This window comes from Callithrix jacchus, chromosome 1 (genome assembly GCF_049354715.1).
Source record: "Callithrix jacchus isolate 240 chromosome 1, calJac240_pri, whole genome shotgun sequence".
In the NCBI taxonomy this organism is placed as follows: domain Eukaryota; kingdom Metazoa; phylum Chordata; class Mammalia; order Primates; family Cebidae; genus Callithrix; species Callithrix jacchus.
Window position 1 is genome coordinate 66,041,442 of NC_133502.1, and position 24,729 is coordinate 66,066,170.

At 44.3% G+C, this 24,729-nt stretch overlaps 2 pseudogenes across 2 annotated transcripts in view; both read right to left on the reverse strand.

Moving 5' to 3' along the window:
- The window catches only part of LOC118153168 (protein arginine N-methyltransferase 6-like), a 47,147-nt pseudogene that overhangs the window by 3,063 nt on the left and 19,355 nt on the right, over positions 1 to 24,729 (reverse strand). The window lies entirely within an intron of this gene.
- Positions 3,905 to 7,283, reverse strand: LOC100399931 (RING finger protein 141 pseudogene; annotated as a pseudogene). The gene has a single exon (XR_004742453.3). The product of XR_004742453.3 is annotated as an RING finger protein 141 pseudogene (transcript).

A 24,729-nucleotide genomic window follows, 5' to 3' on the forward strand; every position in this document is an offset into this window, starting at 1 on the left:
CTTAAGCTCAGGAGTTCGAGACCAGCCTGGACAACTTTGTAAAACCCCATCTCTACAAAAAATACAAAAATTAGCCAGGCATGGTAGTTGGAGCCTGTAGTCCCAGCTACCTGGGAGGCTCAGGTGGGAGGATCACCTGAGTCAGGGAGATATAGGCTGCAGTAAGCCATGATGGTGCCACTGCACACCAGCCTGGGTGACAGAGTGAGAGTCTGTCTTTAAAAAAGCAATCCATCTTTCATAATTACTCAAATTAAAACAACAAAAGAGAGATGTGAAGACTTGGCTCAGGAAGATTCAGTCATCTCAACAGCTCTTTGTAACAGACTGCCAGCAGACTCCTTTTGACTCTAAATGGAAAAGGATACCAACACAGTTCTTCCTAGGAAGCTAATCTGTAGTTAAAATAGGCACACTACATAGCTCTGTGTGTGTAGTGTTGTAATTGTCTAACAGAGGAGACACTAAATGCACTCAGTGCATAAAACACATTTAAAATAAAGAAGGAATTCCTGAGGGAATAATAAAATCAAGGATGTGACAGTAATTTCATGAGCCATCCAGGTATAATTACCAACCAATAAAAATAAAATTTTTCATAATGCTCTCAGCTTTCTTTAAATATTGGCTCATAAGGCACTGTTCTTTATTTGCTTTCATTAAAACAGTCTTTAAAATCAGTATCTCATAGCTGTTAGTATGTACTAGTGGGAAATTATTATTATTATCATTATTATTTGAGATGGAGTCTCGCTCTGTTGCATAGGCTGGAGTGCAGTGGCGCGATCTCAGCTCACTGCAACCTCCATCTCCTGGGTTCAAGCGATTCTCCTGCCTCAGCCTCCTGAGTAGCTGGGATTACAGGCGCACACCACCATGTCCAGCTAATTTTTGTATCTTTGGTAGAGATGGGATTTCACCATGTTGGTCAGGCTGGTTTCAAACTCCTGACCTGAAGATCCGCCAGCCTTGGCCTCCCAAAATGCTGGAATGACAGGTGTGAGCCACCATGCCTGGCCTGAACACTTTTATAAAAAAGGAATTTTATGTGCAAAAGCTGCTAGGTTTCCAGCTCTGGGGCATTCAGGGAGCACAAACTTCAGGGGCGTCACTGTGGCTCAAGAAACCTGGGGACTGAGTTGACAGGGTTTTACCCAAGAGCCTAAAACAACTCAGTTAAAGATGGAGAAACAGGCTGGGTGCGGTAGCTCATGCCTGTAATCCCAGCACCTTGGGAAACCCAGGGGGGCGGATCACGACGTAATCGAGACCATCCTGGCTAGCATGGTGAAACCCAGTTTCTACTGAAAGTACAGAAATTAGCTGGATGTGGTGGCATGCGCCTGTAGTCCCAGCTACACGTCAGGCTGAGGAAGGAGAATCACTTGAACCCGGGAGGTGAGCCGAGATGGCGCCATTGCACTCCAGCCTGGGAAACAAGAGTGAGACTCTTGTCTCAAAAAAAAAAAAAGAAAAAAGAAAAGAAAAGATACAGAAACAGAAGCCCAGGGTTCAGCTGTTAAGATAGGCCTGGCAAGGGAAGGTCAACAATGGAAGAACAGTAGAGGTTAGAACCTGGACATTGAGAATAAGATAAACCAAGGCTTCACGAGGCCCAAATCAGCTAGAATTAAGTTTAATACTAAAGATGTGGATGACAAGATGTGTGAGAATATTCCTCATCCCTCTTAAATTAGCAGTTTAATTTACACTGAGAAATGTATGGCCGTAAGGGACCATAATAATAATAATGTTGACATGATTGGCTTATTTTCTTTTCTTTTCATCTGAGATGGAGTCTCACACTGTCACTCGGGCTGGTGTGCAGTGGTGTGATCTCAGCTCAATGCAACCTTCGCCTCCTGGGTTCAAGTGATTCTCCTGCCTCAGCCTCTGGAGTAGCTAGGATTACAGGTGCCTGCCACCATGCCTGGCTAATTTTTCTTATATTTAGTAGAGACAGAGTTTCACTATGTTGGTCGGGCTGGTCTCGAACTCCTGACCTCGTGATCCTTCCTCAGCCTCCCAAAGTGCTCGGATTACAGGTGTAAGCCACGGTGCCCAGATTAGCCTATTTTCTTCTCAAATTCTAGACATGTGGTGTGACAGCTCTTAATCACAAGCTATTGTATTGGTGTACTTGAGAAAGCATTGTTAGAGCAGAAATACCCAAAGACATACTGCATCCTCTCTGCACACCTACATGGGAATCAGAAGGTGAACTGGTGAACAATGGATCAGCACAAGGAAGTTCAAAAAATGATGTTGCAATGATGTCATTAGGCTATGATAGTTTAGGCATCCATCTGACTATCGGAGGATCTTATTGCCCTACAGCATCTATATTAGGGCTAGATTTGCCACTGGAGCCAGAAATGCTGGCAGTCCTATGGTATTCAGAGCCGTAAAAAACGGGGAATCAAAAGACTAGGAGTTCAGTTTCTACAGCTTTGGCAATGTGTAGGATTTTGCAGTTTTCTTTTTGTAAATTCGAGATATACAAATTTTTTTTTTCATGTATAAAACATTTTTTATAAACCCTGAAAAGCTCCCAGACTCTTGATGTGGGGGTCTGTATTATTCAATGGATAAAATGGTCCTGTTTGTCATAGCCTCAAAAATGAAGAAACCAGCATTCCTGATAGAATTAATTATACTCTTTGATTTCTTTTCTTGAAAAATTTTTTCTAGACAAGGACTTACTCTACTGCCCAAACTAGAATGCAGTGGCATGATCACAGATCACTGCAGCCTTGATCTCCTGGGCTCAAGTGATCCTCCCACTTCAGCTTTTCGAGCAGCTGAGACTACAGATGTGTGCCACCATACCAGCAATTTTTTTTTTTTTTGAGGAGTTTTGCTCTTGTTGTCCTGGCTGGACTGCAATGGTGTGATCTCAGGTCACTGCAAATTCTGCCTCCCAGGTTCAAGCAATTCTCCTGTCTCAGCCTCCTGAGCAGCTGGGATTACAGGCATGTACCACCACACCCAGTTAATTTTGTATTTTTAGTAGAAACGCCTCCTAAAGGCATGAGCCACTGTGCCTGGAAATTTTTTTTTTTTTTAAGTAGAGATGAGGTTTTGATATTTTCCCAGGCTGGTCTTGAACTCCTGAACTCAAGTGATCATCCCATCACAGGCTCCCAAAGTGTGGGATTACAGGTGTGAACCACTGCACCAAGCTTTTGTAATATCTTGGTTTAATTTGAATATTAGGGTATGCCAGCCTCATAGAATGGGATAGGAAGTAACCTCTGCTTCCCGGAAGAGATTATAGAGGTTTGGTATAATTTCTTCCTTAAATGTTTGGAAGCGTTCACTAATGAATCCATCCGGGCCTTGTGCTTTCTGTTTTGGAAGGTTATTAATTATTAATCCAATTACTTTAATCAATATAAATTTACTAAAAGTGTTGATTTCTTTTTGTGTTAATTTTGGCAGACTGTGTCTTTTTTTTTTAACTTGCGAATGATTATTTATTGCATAATTTATCAGTGGTCCTAAGAATAACACAGATACTATTATTCTCAACCTCTAAATTCAGTACATAGTCAAATTCATTTTCTCAAACTAAGGTTCTATACATAATCGGAGTAAACCCTCTGTTACTGAGTTAGGATAGGAAAAACTTTATAACTTTTAAAACAAATTCCTTAGAGCTCATGAGACCACTTCACAAATCCTAGAAGGCACACATTATATTTCCTATTATAGTAAGTACATTTAAGTACTTCATATTTAAAAAAGAAAAAGCTGTACAGAATACAAAAAGTATACATTTCATCCATCAAACAAATTTACAACTTTTACAATGTTATTACAGTAGAACCTACCTAACAGTCACATCTAAAGAATTATCACCCAGTTTAATAGCGTGAACAAAGAGCTGTATTCATTTATTCGATATTTGATAAGGCTAATAATATTTTATATTCACAGCAGATCAGTAAGTGTCTTGGAGCTCATATTGTAAAATAAAAAGGTTTGGGCCCTGTTGAGTCACTGGTCTCATTGTTAAATAATTCCTTGAAAGGTGAAGGATTCTGGGGGATAAAATCATTGGCTATCCCTGGAAAGATGCAAAACTCTGTAAGGTAACTTTGTTCACATTTCAGAAACATTTTTAAATGAGGCAATCTGAATTAAGCTCAGCAAGTCTAATCCAAAAGGACAATTTAAAATCTTTGAGCTGGAAAAGATCCCAGTGGATCATCTATCCCAAGGTTTTCAAAATATGTTCCATGGAACACGAAGAATCTGTGGAGGAGATACAGGGTTCTGCAAATTTGACCGAATTAAAAAACTTTTTAAAAAAAACAACTCCCATTATACAAGTGTGTTACTCACTAAATTCAAACATACTGCTATTACCAATGCATCAATGTGTTTTTATTGGTTGACTTAATCATATTTATAATATATAAAGTTTATATAATAAATAAGGACATTTATAATAAAATATGACTTTTATATAGGGGTAGGATGTGTGTGTATGCGTGTGTGTTTAAGGGTTCTGTAAGATTTTCCTTGAAAAAAAAGTTTTTGCTGCTGACATAGTGGGAAAACCACAAATAAAGGCTCAGTTTCTAAAGTAGGAACCTACAAACAACAGTAAGAGACTTTCTCAAGGTCACACAACCACCAAGTGCATTGCCAGGTTGATATGATGGAACCCCTGGTACTCTGCTTGCATAAACCTCCATAGGGAGTAGTTAGCTGTTTGGTATTTAGCTGTCCCATTATGAATGTCAATGGATTAGTCTTCAGCATTTTTTGGGGCAAGATCAAGCTACCTTGGAATTTGAAATTTCAAGCTACCTTGAAATACCAGATATTTTTCCTTGAAATTGATTTAATTTTATTTGCTTGCCTATTAAAATCCTATTATCCAAAAATTCTGTCATCAATCAGTGGCAACTTAAATTGTGTACCCTGGTTTAGGAAAATAGCAATATTTGCAACTTTGAAGAAGTCAGAAAAGTTACATGGAATGTTAAATTTTAAAGGAGGCAGGCCCTTGTTTTATTACATGCCAAAATATTAATGTTAGAAATTTAGATGATAAGCAAAAAAATGGTTGTGACTGAAGATCACAATTCCATTATTACTATATTCTTTTAGACTATTTTAATGGAAAGAATATTTCAATGGAAGTACAGTGAAATAGCAAGAATGCCAAATTATCTTCTAATTTTCAGACATATTTTATGTATATACGGTAAAAAAGCATCACTCTATTTTCTTGTCCTTTTTTTTTGAGAAGGAATCTCGCTCTGTCTTCCGGGCTGGAGTGCAGTGGCACAATCTTGGCTCATTACAACCTCCACCTCCCAGGTTCAAGCAATTCTCCTGCTTCAGCCTATCGAGTAGCTGAGATCACAGGTGCTTGCCACCAGGCCCAGCTAGTTTTTGTATCTTAGTAGAGACAGGGTTTCACCATGTTGGCCAGGCTGGTCTCAAACTACTAACCTCAAGTGATGCACCAACCTTGGCCTCCCAAAGTGTTTGGAATACAGGTGTGAGCCACCATGCTGGCCTCTTGTCTCTTAATCTATGAAATTTGAGGACCCTGAAATCTCAGAAAGATGTTTTCAAGTTAAGGGGGAAAAAAGTACCATAACCCAATATTAAATGACTTATAATAATTTAGAAATACAAAATTTGGTATTTGTGATGCAGAAAAGTTATCTTCTGAAACTCCAAGATGTGTGAGCATTATCAAAGCCATTTAGAACAGTTACGCAGCTGTGGGAAAGCATTTCCAGAACAGCCAGGAAAATTCCCCAGGAGAAATCCATTTGCAAGGGAAAGTCACACCCAACTTTATAGGCCTCACCCAAATTATACAGTATGGCAAAAACAAACAAACAAAAAAATCTTTAAGTACAGTAGTTCCAAAACACACTGCTAAAGTTATGAAATAATTGTGGATCATTTCAAGTAAAAATTAAAGGAGCAACAATGAACCACAAGGGGGCATATATACTCCTTAGATTCCAGCAGAAACACTAGTTTTAAGCAGTAACATGCACTTTGATGTATTCTACATTTTCAGTCACTTAAAATTTCCTCTCTCAGATGGCTACAACTTTTTAATATTTGAGGTTTATTTTATAGCTAACTAAAAAGATTCCAGAATACTCCTGCCCCACAAAACATTAGTGTTTCAGAAGCCTCTGGAAGTGCTGCTGTTACCTTTAGCAAAGAATTCAGGAGCAATTAATTGTAATACAAATTTGAACAGACAAATAATAGGAAAATATAGTCTAAAACAGTAGCAAATTTTAGTTTACCATAAATGGAAGACATGGGACGCTTATTTTTTAAAGTGGGACAAATGATCAGAGTAGCAGAAATAAAAGGGTGGGGAAAATGGATTTTTCTGTGTCTGTGCCACAACCTTGAGTTCTTCCCCCATGATCAAATATTTGTAGCTTACAATAGCAACAGAAGACCTTCACTCCAAGGTCATGGCCTGTGGGGCTGGCCTGCCTCGTCAGCCATGTTAAGAACATAGTTAGCTATATCATCTTCAGTGGGTGCATCTGATACCACCCAAAATTCATTTGCTCCAGTCATCTGTAGGCGACAAATAGGGCAATTCCTGTGTCAATCACTCCATTTATCAATACACTTCTGACAAAAGCTGTGAGCACAAGGCAGGATGAGGTCAGCTCGCCAGTCCATACAGATACAACACTCCTCCTCATCAGTCAGCTGCTTTACCCTTCCAATCCAAAAACTAGCCTGACAAGATGTTACAGAGGATGAGCTTTCATCAGGTTCTTCAGAGGTGGAGCTTTGTGCTAATACTCCTGCTGCTTGACTTGTGATATCTTTATAAATTTGAATAAACTGGTACAAATTCATGATCCGTGATGCCTCCACAATGCCACTGCTTTTGTTAATCTTGATGCAGACCACCCGTACAACCACTTTCCAAAAAGCAGAGGAATCAGACCCAGGTTGTACCTCAAAGAGACGTTTTTCCTGGCCAGAAGCCACTTTAGCAGTTACATCATTAAGCTCAGCTACTCTCCCAAGAAGTTCTTCATAAGTTAAGGAGCCATTTTCTCGAACCAATGTGACATGTTTTGCTACTTTTTCTGGTAACTTGCTAATAACCAACTGTGTCTGATCCAAAATTTGCTGTCCCATGATGAAATGATGTCTTTCAAAATCCAGAAAGTGTGGCTTCACATAGTTTCCCCAGGTTCAAGGCATTGCGCACCCCGCGGCAGCGGCAGCGCCGCCTCGGTCCACAGCTCAGCCTGGCGGGCGTCGGCCAGACTGTCTTTTAAGTAATTGGTCCATTTCATCTAGGTTATCAAATGTGTAGGCATAGAGTTATCCATAATATTTCTTTATTATTCTTTTAGTGTCCAGGGGATCTGTAGCGATGCCTCCTCTTTCACTTTTGATATTAGTAATTGTGTCTTCCCTCTCTTTTGCTTGGTAAGCCTGCCTAAAGGTTTATCAACTTTTTGATTTTTTTTTTTTTTTTTTTGAGATGGAGTTTCGCTCTTGTTACCAAGGCTGGAGTGCAATGGCGCGATCTCGGCTCACCGCAACCTCCGCCTCCTGGGTTCAGGCAATTCTCTTGCCTCAGCTTCCTGAGTAGCTGGGATTATAGGCACGTGCCACCGTGTCCAGCTAATTTTTTGTATTTTTTAGTAGAGACGGGGTTTCACCATGTTGACCAGGATGGTCTCGATCTCTTGACCTCGTGATCCACCCGCCTCGGCCTCCCAAAGTGCTGGGATTACAGGCTTGAGCCACCGCGCCTGGCCCGATTTTTTTTTTAAAAAACTAGATTTTGGTTTTGTTATTTTTCTCTATTGCTTTCCTGCTTCCAGTTTTATTGATATCTGCTACAATTTTTATTTATCTTATTCTGCGTATTTGGACTTAATTTGCTCTTCTTTTTCTAGTTTCCTAAGGCAGAATACTGAATGAATTCTTTTACTTTTTTTCTTCAGTGGCATGGTGAAGGGGCTGATGTTCTATGAACCCAGATTCCGGACAACTGAAGAAAGTTTCACATTGTCCTCCTCTGAGATAAAAGCTGACAGCTGGATTAATGATTTTAAATCTTCTTTTCTAATATATGTATTCAATGCTATAAATTTCTAAGCACTGCTTTTGCTGTATCTTACACATTTTGGCAAGTTATAGCTTCATTTATTTCAAATATTTTACTCTTTTCATCAGACTTTTTGGACTCATATATTACTTAGAGATATGTCGTTTACTCTCCAAGTATTTGTGATTCTTAGTTATGTTTCTGATATCAATTTCTAGTTTAATTTCATGTGGTCTGAAAGCAGACGCTATGTGACTTCTTTTACATTTGTTGAGGTGTGTTTTATAGCCCAGACTATGATCTATCTTGGTGTATGCTCCATGTGATCTTGAGAACTGTAATGTGCAGCCTGCTGCTGGATGAAGCACTCTATAGGTGCCAATTATATACAGGTGATTGGTGGTCTTATTGAATTCAACTATGTCCTTACTGGTTTTCTGCTTGTTGACTATGTCCATTTCTGATATAGGAGTGTTAAAGTCTCCAACTATAATAGTAGATTCATCCAGTTCTTCTTGTAGTTCTATTTTTGCCTTACATATTTGGATGCCCTGTTGTTAGGTGAATAAAAATTAAGAATTACTATATCAGTCAGGCACCGTGTCTCATGCCTGTAAGCCCAGGCCGAGGCGGGTGGATCACCTGAGGTCAGGAGTTTGAGACCAGCCTCACCAACTTGGAGAAACCCCATCTCTACTAAAAAATACAAAATTAGCCAGGCGTGGTAGCGCATGCGTGTAATCCCAGCTACTGGGGAGGCTGAGGCAGGAGAATCGCTTGAACCCAGGAGGTGGAGGTTTTGGTGAGCCAAAATCAAGCCATTGACTTCCAGCCTTGACAAGAGTGAAACTGTGTCTACAAAACAAAAAATTATTATGTCAGCCAAGTGTGGTAGCTCATGCCTATAATCCCTGCAGGGGGATCACCTGAGGTCAGGAGTTTGAGACCAGTCTGGTCAACATGATAAAACTCCATCTCTACTAAAAACTAAAAATTAGCTGGGTGTGGTGGTGGGTGCCTGTAATCCTAGCTACTTGAGAGGCTGATGCAGGACAATTGAAGGAGGTGGAGGTTGCAGTGAGCCGAGATTGTGCCATTGCACTCCAGCCTGGGTGAGCAAAACTCCATCTCAAAAAAAAAAAAATTACGTCTTCTTAGGGTACTGAACACTGGTTTCATTATTTAATTTTCCTCCTTATCCCTGATAACTGTTCTTGCTCTGAAGTTTGCTCTGCCTGAAATTTATAGAGCTACTTCCACTTTCTCTTAATTAGTGTTGGCATGGTATGTATTTCTTCATTCATTTACTTTTAATCTATATATGCTCTTATATTTAAAATGTGTTTCTTTCTTTCAAGAAGGAGTCTTGCTCTGTTGCCCAGACTGGAGTGCAATGACATGATCTTGGCTCACTGCAGCCTCTGCCTCCTGGGTTCGTGCAATTCTCCTTCCTCAGCCTCCAGAGTAGCTGGGATTACAGGTGCATGCCACCATGCCTGGCTAATTTTTGTATTTTCAGTAGAGACAGGGTTTCACCATGTTGGCCAGGCTAGTCTCAAACTCCTGACCTTGTGATCTGACCAACTTGGCCTTCCAAAGTGCTGGGATTAGAGGCATGAACCACCATGCCTGGGCTAAAATGTGTTTCTTGTAGACAACATATAGTTAGGTCTTGTTTTTAGATCTACTCAGTCTTTGTCTTAGTGAAATTTAGATCACTGACATTTAAAGTCATTACAGATATAGTTGGATTAATATATCATATTTGTTACTGATTTTCTATTTGTTGCCCTTGTTTTTTATTCTTGCTTTTCTTTTCCACTGTTTTTCTGCCTTTTGTGATTTTAATTGAGTGCTTTGTACAATGTCATGTTCTCTTCCTTCCTGGCATGTCTAAACTTCTTTTTTTTGACTTTCTTTACTGGTTGCCCTAGAGTTTGCAATATACATTTATAATTAATTCAAGTCTACTTTCACATAACACTGTACTACATTAGGGGTAATGTATCTTATAATAGTAAAATATCATTAATTCATCCCTCCTGTTTCTTGTATCACTGCTACAAAACAGTATTTTAAAAAATTAAAGACTGCTACAAAACAGTATTTTAAAAACTTAAAGAAGATAAAAATAAGTGGAAAGACCTCCCATGTTCATGCACTGGAAGCCTTAATATTGTTAAAATAACAATACTACCCAAAGTGATCTATAAATTAAATGCAATTCCTATCAAAATTCCAATAGCTTCTTTTTAAAAAAGTTTTTAAAACCCTAAAATGCATATAAAATCTAAAAGAACCCCATATAGCCAAAAAAACCTTTAGGAAGAAAAACAAAGCTGGAGGTCTCACACTTCCTATTTTGAAACATATCACGAAACTAATCAAAATAGTATTATTTAGACATAAAGGCAGACACACAGACCAATGAAACAGAAGAGAGAGCCCAGAAATAAGCCCTCACTTATATGGTCAAGTGATATTTGGCATGGGTTCCAAGGCCACAAACTGGGGGAAAGATTAGTCTCCAGCAAATGGTGTAGGGAAAACTGATTATCCACGTGCAAATAAAAAACATGACCTAACACCATGTACAAAAAATAACTTCAAATGTGTTAAAAGCCTGAACATAAGACCTGAAACTATAAAACTCCTAGGAGAGACAAATGAAATGATTTTGCCCCCAACCAGTCTGGTCATATTAATCAGAGTGGCTGATGGAGTGGCATGCTCATGTAAAAACTCAAGTTTGACCAAGAATATATTGGGCTAAGGGGTATAAGGGGTGTATTTTTCCAACAGGCAATCTATCATTGGCCTTGAGTATCCCTGTATATTCTAGGAACGCAAACCCCTGACCATTTTATATATGTATAAGTTCATTTTATATAAGGTATATGTACATGCAGAATGTGCAGGTTTGTTACATAGGTATACACGAGCCATGGTGTTGCTGCATCTATACCCCCATCATCTACGTTAGGTATTTATCCTAATGTTATCCCTCCCCAATTCCCCCACCCCTTGCTATCCCTCCCCTAGCCCCCCCACCTGCCAACAGCCCTAGTGTGTGATGTTCCTCCCCTCCTTGTGCCCACATGTTCTCATTGTTTAACATCTGCTTATGAGTGAGAACATGCAGTGTTTGGTTTTCTGTTCTTGTGTCAGTTGGCTGAGAATGATGGTTTCCAGCTTCATCCATGTCCCTGCAAAGGACATGAACTCATCCTTTTTATGGCTGCATAGTATTCCATGGTGTATATGTGCCACATTTTCTTTATCCAATCTATCATTGATGGGCATTTGGGTTGGTTACAAGTCTTTGCTATTGTGAACAGTGCTGTAATAAACATACATGTGCATGTGCCTTTATAATAGAATGATTTATAATCCTTTGGATATATACCCAGTAATGGGATTGCTGGGTCAAATGGTATTTCTATTTCTATATCCTTGAGGAATCACGACACTGTCTTCCACAATGGTTGAACTAATTTACACTCCCACCAACAATATAAAAGCATTCCTATTTCTCCACATCCTCTCCAGCATCTGTTGTCTCCTGAATTTTCAATGATCACCATTCTAACTGACATGAGATGGTGTCTCAATGTGGTTTTCATTTGCATTTCTCCAATGACCAGTGATGATGAGCTTTTCTCCCATGTTTGTTGGTTGCATAAATGTCTTCTTTTGAAAAGTGTCTGTTCATATCCTTCACCCACTTTTTGATGGGGTTGTTTTTTTCTTGTAGATTCTCAACATTAGCCCTTTATCAGATGGGTAGATTGCAAATTATTTTCCCTTTCTGTTGGTTGCTGTTTCACTCTAATGATAGTTTATTTTGCTGTGCAGAAGCTCTTCAGTTTGATTAGATCCCATTTGCCTATTTTGGCTTTTGTTACCATTGCTTTTTGTATTTTAGTCATGAAGTTCTTGCCTATGTCTATGTCCTGAATGGTATTGCCTACGTTTAATTCTAGGGTTCTTATGGTGTTAGGTTGTATGTTTAAATCTTTAATACATCTGGAGTTAATTTTTGTACAAGGTGTAAGAAAAAGATCCAGTTTCAGTTTTCTGCGTATGACTAGCCAGTTTTCCCAATACTATTTATTAAATAGGGAATCCTTTCCCCATTGTTTGTTTTGTTAGGTTTGTCAAAGATCAAATGGTTTTGGATGTGTGGCATTACTTTCGAGGCCTCTGTTCTGATCCATTTGTCTATATCTCTGTTTTGGTACAAGTACCATGCTGTTTTGATTACAGTAGCCTTGTAGTATAGTCTGAAGTCAGATCGCATGATGCCTCCAGCTTTATTTATTTGTTTGTTTGTTTGTTTGTTTGTTTGTTTGCTTAGGACTGTCTTGTCTATGCAGGCTCCTTTTTGGTTCCATATGAAGTTTAAGGTGATTTTTTCCAATTCAGTGAAGAAAGTCAATCATAGAGTGATGGGGATAGCATTGAATTTATAGATTACTTTGGGCAGTATGGCCATTTTCACAATATTAATTCTTCCTAACCATGAACATGGAATGTTTCTCCATCTGTTTGTGTCCTCTCTTATTTCCTTGAGCAGTGGTTTGTAGTTCTCCTCGAAGAGGTCTTTCACATCCCTTGTTGGTTGTATTACTAGGTATTTTATTCTCTTTGTAGCAATTGTGAATGGGAGTTCACTCATGATTTGGCTGTCTGTTATTGGTGTATAGGAATGCTTGTGATTTTGTACATTGATTTTCTGTCCTGAGACTTTGCTGAAGTTGCTTATCAGCTTAAGGAGATTTGGGGCTTAGATAATGGGGTCTTCTAAATACACAATCATGTCATCTGCAAATAGGGACAATTTGACTTCCTCTTTTCCTAATTGATTACCCTTTATTTCTTTTTCCTGCCTGATTCAGGCCAAACTTCTAATACTATGTTAAATAGGAGTGGTCAGAGAGGGCATGCTTGTCTTTTGCCAGTTTTCAAAGGGAATGCTTCCAGTTTTTGCCCATTCAGCATGATATTGGCTATGAGTTTGTCATAAATAGCTCTTATATTTTGAGATATGATCCATCGATATCTAGTTTATTGAGAGATTTTAGCATAAAGTATTGTTGAATTTTGTCAAAGGCCTTCTCTGCATCTATTGAGATAATCATGTGGTTTTTGTCTTTGGTTGTGTTTATGTGACAGATTACATTTATAGATTTGCATATGCTGAACCAGCCTTGCATCCTAGGGATGAAGCCGACTTGATTGTGATGGATAAGCTTTTCAATGTTCTATTGGATTTGGTTTGCCAGAATTTTATTGAGGATTTTCACATCAATGTTCATCATGGATACTGGCCTGTAATTTTCTTTTTTAGTTGTGTCTCTGCCAGGTTTTGGTATCAGGATGATGTTGGTCTCATAAAATGAGTTAGGGAGGATTCCTTCTTTTTGTATTATTTGGAATAATTTCAGAAGGAATGGTCCCAGCTCCTCTTTGTACCTCTGGTAGAATTCAGCTCTGAACGCATCTGGTCCTGGACTTTTTTTGGTTGGTAGGTTATTAATTGCTACCTCAATTTCAGATCTTGTTATTGGTCTATTCAGGAATTCAACTTCTTCCTGGTTTAGTCTTTGGAAGGTGTAAGTGTCCAGGAATTTATCCATTTCTTCTAGATTTACGGCTTTATGTGCATAGCGGTGTTTGTAGTAATCTCTGGTGGTACTTTGTATTTCTGTGGAATCAGTGGTGATATCCCCTTTATCATTTTTATTGCATCTATTCAATTCTTCTCTCTTTTCTTTGTTACTAGTCTGGCTAGCAATCTATTTTGTTGACCTTTTCAAAAAATCAGCTCCTGGATTTATTTATCTTTTTAAGGGCTTTTTTATATCTCTATCTCCTTCATGCCACTATACTCTGGCCTAGGTGACAGAACAAGACCCCATCTCAGAAAAAAAAGAAAGAAAGAACAGAAAAAAGAGGAGGGAAGGGAAGGGAGAAGGGAAGAGAGAAGGGAAGGGAAGGGAGAAGGGAAGGGAAGGGAGAAGAGAAGGGAGAAGGGGAGGGAGGAGGGAAGGGGAGGGAGGAGGGAAGGGAAGAGAGGAGGGAGGGGAGGGAAAGAGGGAGAGGAGGAGGAAGAAGAGAAAGAGAGGGAGGAGGAGAAGGAGGTGGAGGAGAGGGAGAGGGAGGAGAGGAAAGAAGAAAGAAAGAAGAAGGAAAGAAAGAAGGAGGGGAGGAGGAGATGGAAGAAGGAAAAGAAGAAGGAGAAGAAAGAAGAAGAGGAGGAAGAGGAGAAAGAGGAAGAAGAGGAAGAGAAGAAAGGAAGAAGAGGAGGAGGAGGAAGAGTAAGAGAAAAAGGAAGAAGTAGCAGAAGCAGCAACAGTAGAAGAGGCAGCAGCAGCAAGGTGGGCAGATCATGAGGTCAAGAGATTGAGACCATCGTGCCCAACATGGGGAATCCTGTCTCTACTAAAATACAGAAAAATTATCTGGGTGTGGTAGTGCACACCTGTAGTCCAAGCAACTCAGGAGGCTGAGGCAGGGGAATCGCTTGAACTCAAGAGATGGAGGTTGCAGTGAGCCAAGATTGCGGCACTGCACTCCAGCCTCGTGACAGAGTGACACTCCATCTCAAAAAAAAAAAGAAAGAAAGAAAGAAAAAAGAAGAAGAAGAAGCAGCAGAAGTAGCAGGATGAAAGAAGAAGAAGAGAGGAGGAGTGTTTGGAAAACTCTGCCTCTACCTTGAAAGCTCTCTCTCTCTCTTTCCCTCCCCCCACAAAGAGGCTCTCCTATTTTTACATACTGCCCTGGCCTTCTCGCCGCCGCAGCCACCTCCCGCCGCTTCTGCCTTATCAGCACTCCCCAGCTCCCCTCCCGCTGCTTCTGCCTCATCAGCACTCCCCAGTTTCCCGCCGCCCGCCCGGTTTCTGCCTCATCAGCTCTCCCCGGCTTCCCGCCACCCGGCTTCCCGCCTAGTGGTTCAAACTGGCCAACAGTTGCCCACCACCTAGCCCCCAACTTTTCCACTCCTCCAGCCCTTCTACCCTTATAAGACAACCCTGCCCCTCTGGGCGGCACGGCCATTTTTCCTTTTCGTCCGGGCTGGCACGCCCGGAGGCTCTTTCCTCTCAATAAAGCCTGAACTTAAGAACTTTCTTCTTGCCTGCGGTCCGGTTTTTTTCCGAACGAGCTCAGTCCTCCCACAGAGGGTAGGTCGGACAAGTGGTGCCGAAACCCGGGACGGGAGGGGCCATTGGCCCTGCCACGGCCCCCCTCCCCGACCTACCCAACACTGGCCCTGCCACCACGCTCCGATTAAGGTAAGCCAAGTTTTTCTTGTTTTGCCTTCCTCCGCTTCCCGTCTCCTCTTCCTACGGCACAGTGCAGTTGCTCCCTCTCCGGCGTTCCGCACGGACTCCTTGCCTAGTCTCGGCCGAGCCAAGGTAGTCTTCCGTTCCGGCTCCAGGAGCCTTCTGAGGGACAGCTGCCAGACGGGGGATGCCCCTCTGACCGCTTCCCTTTCCATACTTAATTGTACTCCGGGGAATTTGCAGCGAACGGGGATGCCTTTTCGTTGCATCTGCCCTTCTGCGCCAGAGAGTCTGTAGCTGCACCTGCCATGGGAAATTTGGAGTCCAAAATACCTCTGAGCACCCCCCTTGGGTGCTTGCTGCGAAATTTTACCAAATTGGGATATTCCCAAACCCTCAGAAAGAAAAAGCTTATTTTCCTGTCCCAGGTGGCTTGGCCCCAATACAAACTCAGTAACCAGTCACATTGGCCCCCGACTGGCACTTTTGATTTCAACACCCTCCGAGATCTCGACGATTTTTGTCGCCGCGCAGGCAAGGACAATGAAATTCCTTACGTCCAGGCTTTTTGGGACCTCCGCACCCACCCCGACCTATGTTCTTCCTGCTCCACCTATCAAATCCTCTTGGCTCGAACCCCCTATAAATCTTCCTCCACTACCTTTCCCCCTCCCTACTCCTCACCAGAGGATCTGCCTGAACATCTGTCCTCTCCTGCCAATCTCAGCAACCAGTCGCCATCAACGGCATGCTCTTCCTCTACTCCCTCTGCACCTCCTGCCTCAGAGGCCATGCCTCGCTCTTCCTCTACTCCCTCCGAGCCCCCTCCCTCAGAGGCTGCACTTCCTCTTGCCTCTCCGGTGGCAGCCCACACCCGCTCTCACCAGCCAGCTATCCTGGCCCCACTCCGAGAAGTAGCAGGCGTGGAAGGTTTAGTCAGGGTCCATGTTCCTTTATCACTTCAAGACCTGTCCCAAATTGAGAGACGTTTAGGATCCTTCTCAGCCAACCCGTCCACCTATATTAAGGAATTCCAATACCTCACTCAAGCCTACAGCCTCACTTGGCATGATATTCGCGTTGTCTGTTCCTCCACCCTCACAGTGGAGGAGCACGAGCGCATCCTCGCTGCAGCCAGAAACCAAGCAGATAAAGACCATGCTATAGATAACCAGATCCCCCTAGGCCCCGAAGTAATCCCAGGTGAAGACCCCCAATGGGACTATCAGGCTAATCGAGGGTCTGATATACCCAAGAGGGACCGCATGATTAGATACCTCCTCAGGGGAATGGATGCTGTATCTAACAAAGTTGTAAACTATGATAAACTGAGAGAAATCACCCAACTACCTGATGAGAACCCCGCCCTCTTTCTCGCCCGCTTGCAAGAAGCCCTAGTCCGGTATACTCGGCTAGATCCAGCCTCCCAGAATGGGGCCACTGTATTAGCCTCCCATTTTATCTCCCAATCAGCACCTGACATAAGAAAGAAACTAAAGAAAGCAGAAGAGGGGCCAGAGACTCCCATCCAAGACCTGGTAAAAATGGCCTTTAAAGTATACAATGCCAGGGAAGATGCGGCTGAGGCTGCCCGCCAAACTCGCATGAAGCAAAAGGCTGCCTTCCAGACCCAAGCCCTAGTGGCGGCTCTAAGGCCGGCAGGGAACCAGAGGCCCAAGGCCGAAACCCATGCCCCTCCGGGAGCATGTTTCAAATGTGGAAAGGAAGGACACTGGTCCCGAGCCTGTCCACAACCACGGCCACCAACTAAGCCTTGCCCTATCTGTCAGCTCCCGGGACACTGGAAGTCAGACTGCCCCAGCTTCCCCAGGGTGCCGGTTCCTCAAAACAGACACACTGGCGTTACGCAGCCGGCAGTCACCCTCAGTAGGGAGGAGCCTGCTTGCCAGGAGCCAACCTCCGAGGGAACTCCATTCCCCAGTCTATTAGGGCTGCTAGACGACTAGTGGGGCCCTGGCTTACCGACTCCGGTTACCCTCGCTGAGCCAAGGGTCAAAATTCAGGTAGCGGGTAAAAGTGTCTCATTCTTGCTCGACACGGGGGCTACCTACTCCGCACTTCCTTCTTATTCTGGCCGTCTCACCCCTTCCCAGGTCTCGGTCATGGGAATCAACGGGACCCCGAGTATCCCCTACCAAACCCCACCACTCATGTGCTCATATAACTCCACTCCCTTCACCCACTCCTTTTTAGTAATCCCCACCTGCCCAGTTCCCCTTCTGGGGCGAGACATCCTTTCAAAGCTGAAGGCCGTCATAACCTTCCCCTCCGCCAACCCACACAGTCTCTTTCTCCTAGCCCTCACCTCAGACACTGAACCCCAAAAAGCCCTGTCAGAACTACTCCCCGGAGTCCACCCTCAGGTCTGGGACATTAACAACCCATCTGTAGCTACACACCACCAGCCAGTTCAAGTCCGCCTTAAAGACTCCTCGCCTCATTTTCTCTGCCGCCCCCAATTTCCTATCTCTAAAGCCCACCGTATGGGTATCTGACCCATCATAGAGAAACTAAAAGGTCAAGGCCTCCTAATTCCCATTAACTCCCCATGTAACACCCCCATCCTCCCAGTACGAAAACCATCAGGACAATATAGGCTAGTCCAGGACTTGCGCTTAGTCAATGAAGCTGTAATTCCCATACATCCAGTTGTCCCCAACTCGTACACCATTCTCTCTAACATTCCCCCAGAGGCCACCTGTTTCTCAGTCTTAGACCTAAAGGATGCCTTCTTTACTATACCTCTACACCCCAACTCCTACTTTATCTTTGCCTTCACTTGGGATGATCCCCTCATGAACATGTCCCAACAACTGGCCTGGACAGTCCTCCCACAGGGCTTCCGAGATAGCCCGCACCTATTCGGCCAGGCACTCGCCACTGACCTACTCCACTGCAACCTCAAGCCCTCTCACCTCCTCCAGTACATAGATGACCTTCTTATCTGCTCCCCCACCCGCCAGGAGTGTATCCAGGCCACCACCACCCTACTCAATTTCCTAGGAGATAAGGGATACCGGGTGTCACCAACCAAAGCACAAATAGCCTCACCCACTGTCACCTACCTAGGCATACAGCTCACACCTGGGCGACGGTCCATTACAATTGACTGACTACAAGCCTTAAAGGCGCTCCAAGCCCCTGAGTCAGCAAAAGAAATCCTCTCCTTCCTAGGACTGGTAGGTTTTTTCCGCCATTGGGTACCTAATTATGCTTTGCTAGCAAAACCTCTATACCATGCTGCTGCAGAAGCCCCCAAGGGACCACTCTCCTCACCAGGTTCTGTCAACCGGGCATTCAAGTCACTGCTTAGTGCCCTATGTACTTCCACCAGCCTAGCCCTGCCTAATCCCAACTTACGCTTCCAACTATATACAGACGAGAAACAACATACAGCTGTAGGAGTGCTAGTCCAACCAGTAGGAAAGACCCTTCTGCCTATAGCCTACCTGTCTAAACAACTTGACCCAACTGAGCGAGGATGGCAGCCATGTCTTAGAGCCCTAGCTGCAGCTGTCACCCTAACCACAGAAGCTCTTAAGATCAATCTACAACTCCCACTCCAAGTCTTTTCTCCACACAGGTTGACTGAACTGCTCAGTCAACACTCTCTGCCCCAGCTCGGGCCCTCCCGTATCCAACTGCTTCACCTACTGTTTATTGAGAACCCCAACATCACTCTTTCTCACTGCTCCTCATTAAACCCAGCTACCCTCCTCCCTTGCCCTCCGTACTCCAGCCCCCTACATTCCTGTACTGAAATCCTCAAATTAGCCCAGTCTCCTCGTCCCGACTTGCTACCTCAACCCCTACCATCTGCCTCCATTACCCTATTCGTTGATGGCAGCTCTATACCTCATTCCACCGGCCCACGGAGAGCAGCCTATGCTGTAGTAACTCACTCTGAAATTATAGAGACCCGCCCCCTTCCTCCTGGGACCACTTCACAACAGGCTGAATTAGTCGCCCTTACTCGGGCCCTATCCTGGTCCCAGAACAAAGAAGTAAATATATATACTGACTCCAAGTATGCCTTCCTCATAGCTCACTCACACTGCATGATCTGGAAGGAACGAGGCTTCCTCACCACTAAGGGCACGCCCGTTCTCAATGGAAAACTCATTGCTGCCCTTATTCAAGCCGTTCAACTCCCTAGCAAGGTAGCCATCATCCACTGTAAAGGGCATCAGTCCCTGAACTCACCCATAGCCGCAGGGAATGCCTTTGCAGACAGGGTAGCTAAAGACACAGCAAGAAACCATCCACCACCCACCTCCACTCTCTGTTTCTTGTCCAAATCATATAGCCCTCAATACTCTACCTCAGAACTCCAGGCCCTCCAGTCTACCCCTGGGGTACGGTTCAGGGATGATTGGGCCTTCAAGCATAACCTCCTCATCCTCCCCGAAAAGCAAAAGTACCAGATAATCCAAGACATCCACAATTCACTCCACATTGGGCCTAAAGCCTTATACCGGTTCCTCAACCCACTTTTTCACCCTCACCATCTCCTCAGTACCATACAGGAAGTCCAGTCCTCATGTACTGTCTGCGCAAAAACTAATTCCCAGGGTTCCTGTCATCCTCGGCGCCAGCTTCATCAGCTACACGGGTTCCTACCTGGCCAAGACTGGCAAATTGATTTCACCCATATGCCAAAGCACAAACAGTACCGGTATCTGCTAACCATTGTTGACACTTTTTCAGGCTGGATTGAAGCTTACCCCACAGCCTCTGAGTCTGCCAGGACAGTAGCCACTCATCTCATTCAAGACATCATCCCACGCTTTGGACTCCCGGCTACCATACAGTCAGACAATGGCCCAGCCTTTATCTCCAAAGTCATTAATGCCGTTTCTACCTCTCTAGGAATTCAGTGGAAGCTACATGCCGCCTACCATCCTCAGTCCTCTGGTAAGGTGGAACGGGCCAATGGCGTAATAAAGGAGCATCTGACCAAGCTCATGCTTGAGCTCCGCCAATCCTGGGTAACCTTGCTTCCTATAGCCCTCACCAGGCTGAGAGCAAGCCCCCGGGGCCTATCACAGCTTAGCCCGTTTGAGCTGCTGTACGGTCACCCCTTCCTACTTTCAACTCCCCCACCACCAGAGACCACTCCTCTAGACAGCTACCTCCCCTACTTTACTCTCCTTCGCAGCCTTCTCCGAGAACACGCCAACGCTTCTCTTCCCCAACCCACCCAGCCATCTGAAAATACACAGAAAGTCTCCCCCGGGGACTCAGTCCTTATCAGGGCCCTCTCCCCAAAGCCCCTCACCCCCAAGTGGGAAGGACCATACACAGTCCTCCTTACCACTCCATCAGCTATAAGAGTTGCTGAAATCCCATCTTGGGTCCACTTGTCTCGGGTAAAAAAGGCCCCTCATGGACCCTCCCTATGCTGGAAGGCTGTTCCTACTGGCCCTTTATCTGTCAAACTTACCAGGGCCTAGCAGCCACACCCCCTATAGATGGAGATTCTTCCTAACTGAAAACTATACCAAAACCACCTTCATTTGTAATACCCCCCCATACAGCCACAACCATCTTCTTGCAACTTCTGACTGCCCTGCAGCCGGATGCCAAAGGGCCATATATCTGAACTTCACCAAATTCCACAACATCCATACTAATATACCTCTCATGTGCTTCAACCATGACCAACCATCAGGAGCATGCAATAATACTCCTTGGCGCTCCTGCATGGGATGTACTTGGATGAACTGTCGACTACATATAGCTGTCAAGTCCACAGTACCTGCCCGATCTCAGCTCAAAATCATCCCAGACATAGATGGAGAAGGAAACACCATTATCAGTTCTACACGGTATTCCATTCTCATACCTGACCCCTGGGACAACCGGTGGAAAAGCCCCCAGAAAGCTGCCGTGTATGACCACATAGATACCAAATATCCCTCTTCCCACCTGTACATCTGGCGGACATACGTACATACAGTCCACCAAGTCCACTCTGATATTAGCCTACAAGAAAAATCTCTGAATGACCAATTACAACCACATTCGTCTCCGTTTTCCTGGTTAACTTTTCTCCAAGAAGGAATCAAGTTAGCTAACCTCTCAGGACTAACTGACCTAACCTCATGCCTCATGTGTGCCTTCTTAGGACAGACTCCCTTCGTTGCAGTCCCTTACCCCATCCCTCTCAACCTTTCAGCCTCAACTTCTTCCTTCTCCCCCATCAGGGAAGTCGATCTCTACACTCCACCTGATTTTGAACAGCTACCTGTGTGCTATTCCCTAGGCCGAAACTTCCCTAGCTGTAACAGAACTATACGGGTAACCACTAATATAACAGCCCCACGAGGAACGTTTTTCTGGTGTAACAGGACCTTAACAAAAACTCTCTACATCAGTCTTTCCTCATCTCTTTTATGCCTCCCAGTAACCCTAGTCCCTCGACTCACTATATATTCTTCAGCTGAATTCCAGATGCTGCAAGCTCCCCATCGCCACACCCAATGAGCTGCCTTCCTACCCATTGCCGTTGGAGTCTCCCTTGCTGGTTCAGCACTTGCAGCAGGATTGGGAGGAGGGGCACTAGTCCACTCTCACCTGGCCATAGCCCGACTGACCTCACAACTCCAAGCAGCTATTGATGACTCTACTGAGTCTTTAGCATCACTCCAATGACAGATCGCCTCAGTTGCCCAAGTTGCCTTGCAGAACCGAAGAGCCCTAGACCTGCTCACTGCTGAATGAGGAGGGACCTGTATCTTCCTACAGGAAGAGTGCTATTACTACATCAATGAATCCGGCCTAGTAGAAACCCGAATCGAGAGCCTCCAGAAACTCAAAACTAACCTGCAGAGTCAGAAGTTCTCGGCTGAAGCCACAGCGTGGTGGTCTTCCTCTATGTATACCCTCTTGTCCCCATTGCTTGGGCCCCTAGTAGCCGTTTGCCTAATCTTACTTATTGCTCCTTGCTTTCTACAGTTCATCCAGCGGCGCTTTCAGGAACTGACTCGAGTCACCATCCACCAGATGCTGCTCCAACCCTGCCCTGAACGAGTGCAAGAAACAGACCTCTCCCTGAACATCCAGGCTCCTTAAGGAAAGAGACCTCTTCAGAAACCCCCGTCGACCCTTGTCAGCAGGAAGTAGCCAGAGAGACAACCGACGCCCCTGACCCCTCTTTTTCTTTTCTTTAAGGAGTCGGGAATGTTTGGAAAACTCTGCCTCTACCTTGAAAGCTCTCTCTCTCTCTTTCCCTCCCCCCACAAAGAGGCTCTCCTATTTTTACATACTGCCCTGGCCTTCTCGCCGCCGCAGCCACCTCCCGCCGCTTCTGCCTTATCAGCACTCCCCAGCTCCCCTCCCGCCGCTTCTGCCTCATCAGCACTCCCCAGTTTCCCGCCGCCCGCCCGGTTTCTGCCTCATCAGCTCTCCCCGGCTTCCCGCCGCCCGGCTTCCCGCCTAGCGGTTCAAACTGGCCAACAGTTGCCCACCACCTAGCCCCCAACTTTTCCACTCCTCCAGCCCTTCTACCCTTATAAGACAACCCTGCCCCTCTGGGCGGCGTGGCCATTTTTCCTTTTCGTCCGGGCTGGCACGCCCGGAGGCTCTTTCCTCTCAATAAAGCCTGAACTTAAGAACTTTCTTCTTGCCTGCGGTCCGGTTTTTTTCCAAACGAGCTCAGTCCTCCTGCAGAGGGTAGGTCGGACAAGGAGGAGGAAGATGAAAGAAGAAAGAGGCAAGAGGGACTGGTCTCAGCAGGGTAAAAATCTTTAGATGGTTATTAAGAAATGGAATGAATAAAATAAAAATTGATGGGGTTGGCTGCACATGGTGGCTCACACCTGTAATCCCAGCACTTTGGGAGGCCGAGGCAGGAGGATAGTTTGAACCCAGGAGTTCAAGACTAGCCTGGGCAACAGAGTGAGACCCCTGTCTGTAAAAAATAACAACAGCAAAAAGGAAACTGATGGGGTTAAAACAAAGGTCTTAACATAACACTACCTCAAAGGTTGGTAAACCAAAGGGATCCCCTTTTGGTCCTCCAACATTAAAGGGCCCCAAACCAGTTTTCTGTGCTTATCCCACTTTGGAGAAATTTAAAAAGCTAAAAGGCAGAGGTTACAATGAAAAATCTGATCCGAATTTGCCTGGGGCAATAGTCGAGCAGACTAACCAAGATAAAGATTGACAAGAGGGTTAGGGTCCTTTGGCTCAACCCTTGGCTGGGGACCCAAAGACTTTTATACAAGAAAGGGTAAATGGTCTGGGGTGGAGAAGAAAAGTTCCTGAAACTAAAACAGAAAAATGTAGGGGTTGATGGCATTATGAAAGTTAGTCTATTTGAACACACTTCACGTGAAGTCGTTGCATCTTTTACCTAACTGTATCATGGGAATGAACATTGTATCTGTTTGGGGGACAGTTTTGCCTACCTGGTACTATAAAACAGAAGGCATGTATATCTGCCCTTCAAGTAATATCAATTGGACATGCTAAGTCAGAATCAGGGAGATTGCCCAGACCTACACAGTGCGGAGTGGAAGCTACAGTGCTGGTAGAGACAAATTCTCCACTTGATAACCCTCTATGGAGCATTTCCTGGGGCTTATGGCAAAAGCCTCTGGGCACCTCCCAGCAACAACTACTGGGACTTTAAAGAATTTCCACTTGAAGGACATTTACAACGAAACATTTACTGAAGCTACCCCTCTGATACCTGATATAGCCATGCTGTCTTGGATGATTTCAGAGAAACATTGTAATGGGAATGGCAGTGCCCAGAAGAGTTCCATAACACAATGGAAATGGTTTATAGAGGATCATGCTACCCAAGGAATGCAGAGAATTTCTTTTCTCCTAGGACTGACTGTGGGACTGTGAGAAACTGCTGGAATCTACAGTGCCAGATAAACATCTCTCAACTGACCAACCAAGAGTTGCTTAGTTTGTGGATGGCAATTCCAAGGCACAAAATGCCAGGAAGAACTGTGCTGTTTCTCAGTAGGAGACAGAGATATCGGTTATGGGACAGATTTCCTGGTGAGAAGGCTCTGAACAGAGCTGGCCAAGTGAGACTGATGCTGGCAGCCCCAGGGGATTACAAATGGGTCTTGATAGGAATAGACACTGACTCTAGCGAAGGCTTTGCTTATCCAGTGGAAGATGAGTGTTCAGAGTGCCATAAAAATAAAAAACAGAAGACACTTCAAGGATTTGGATGGCTGACCATAATTTCTTCAGACAAAAGAACACACTGTACAGTCCATAATGTCCAACAATGGGCAGAGAGGTATCCAGAGAGAGGAACAGTTTGATAGAGAAGTAGAATGGGCAATTAAAAATTGGTTGTCTACACCTGGG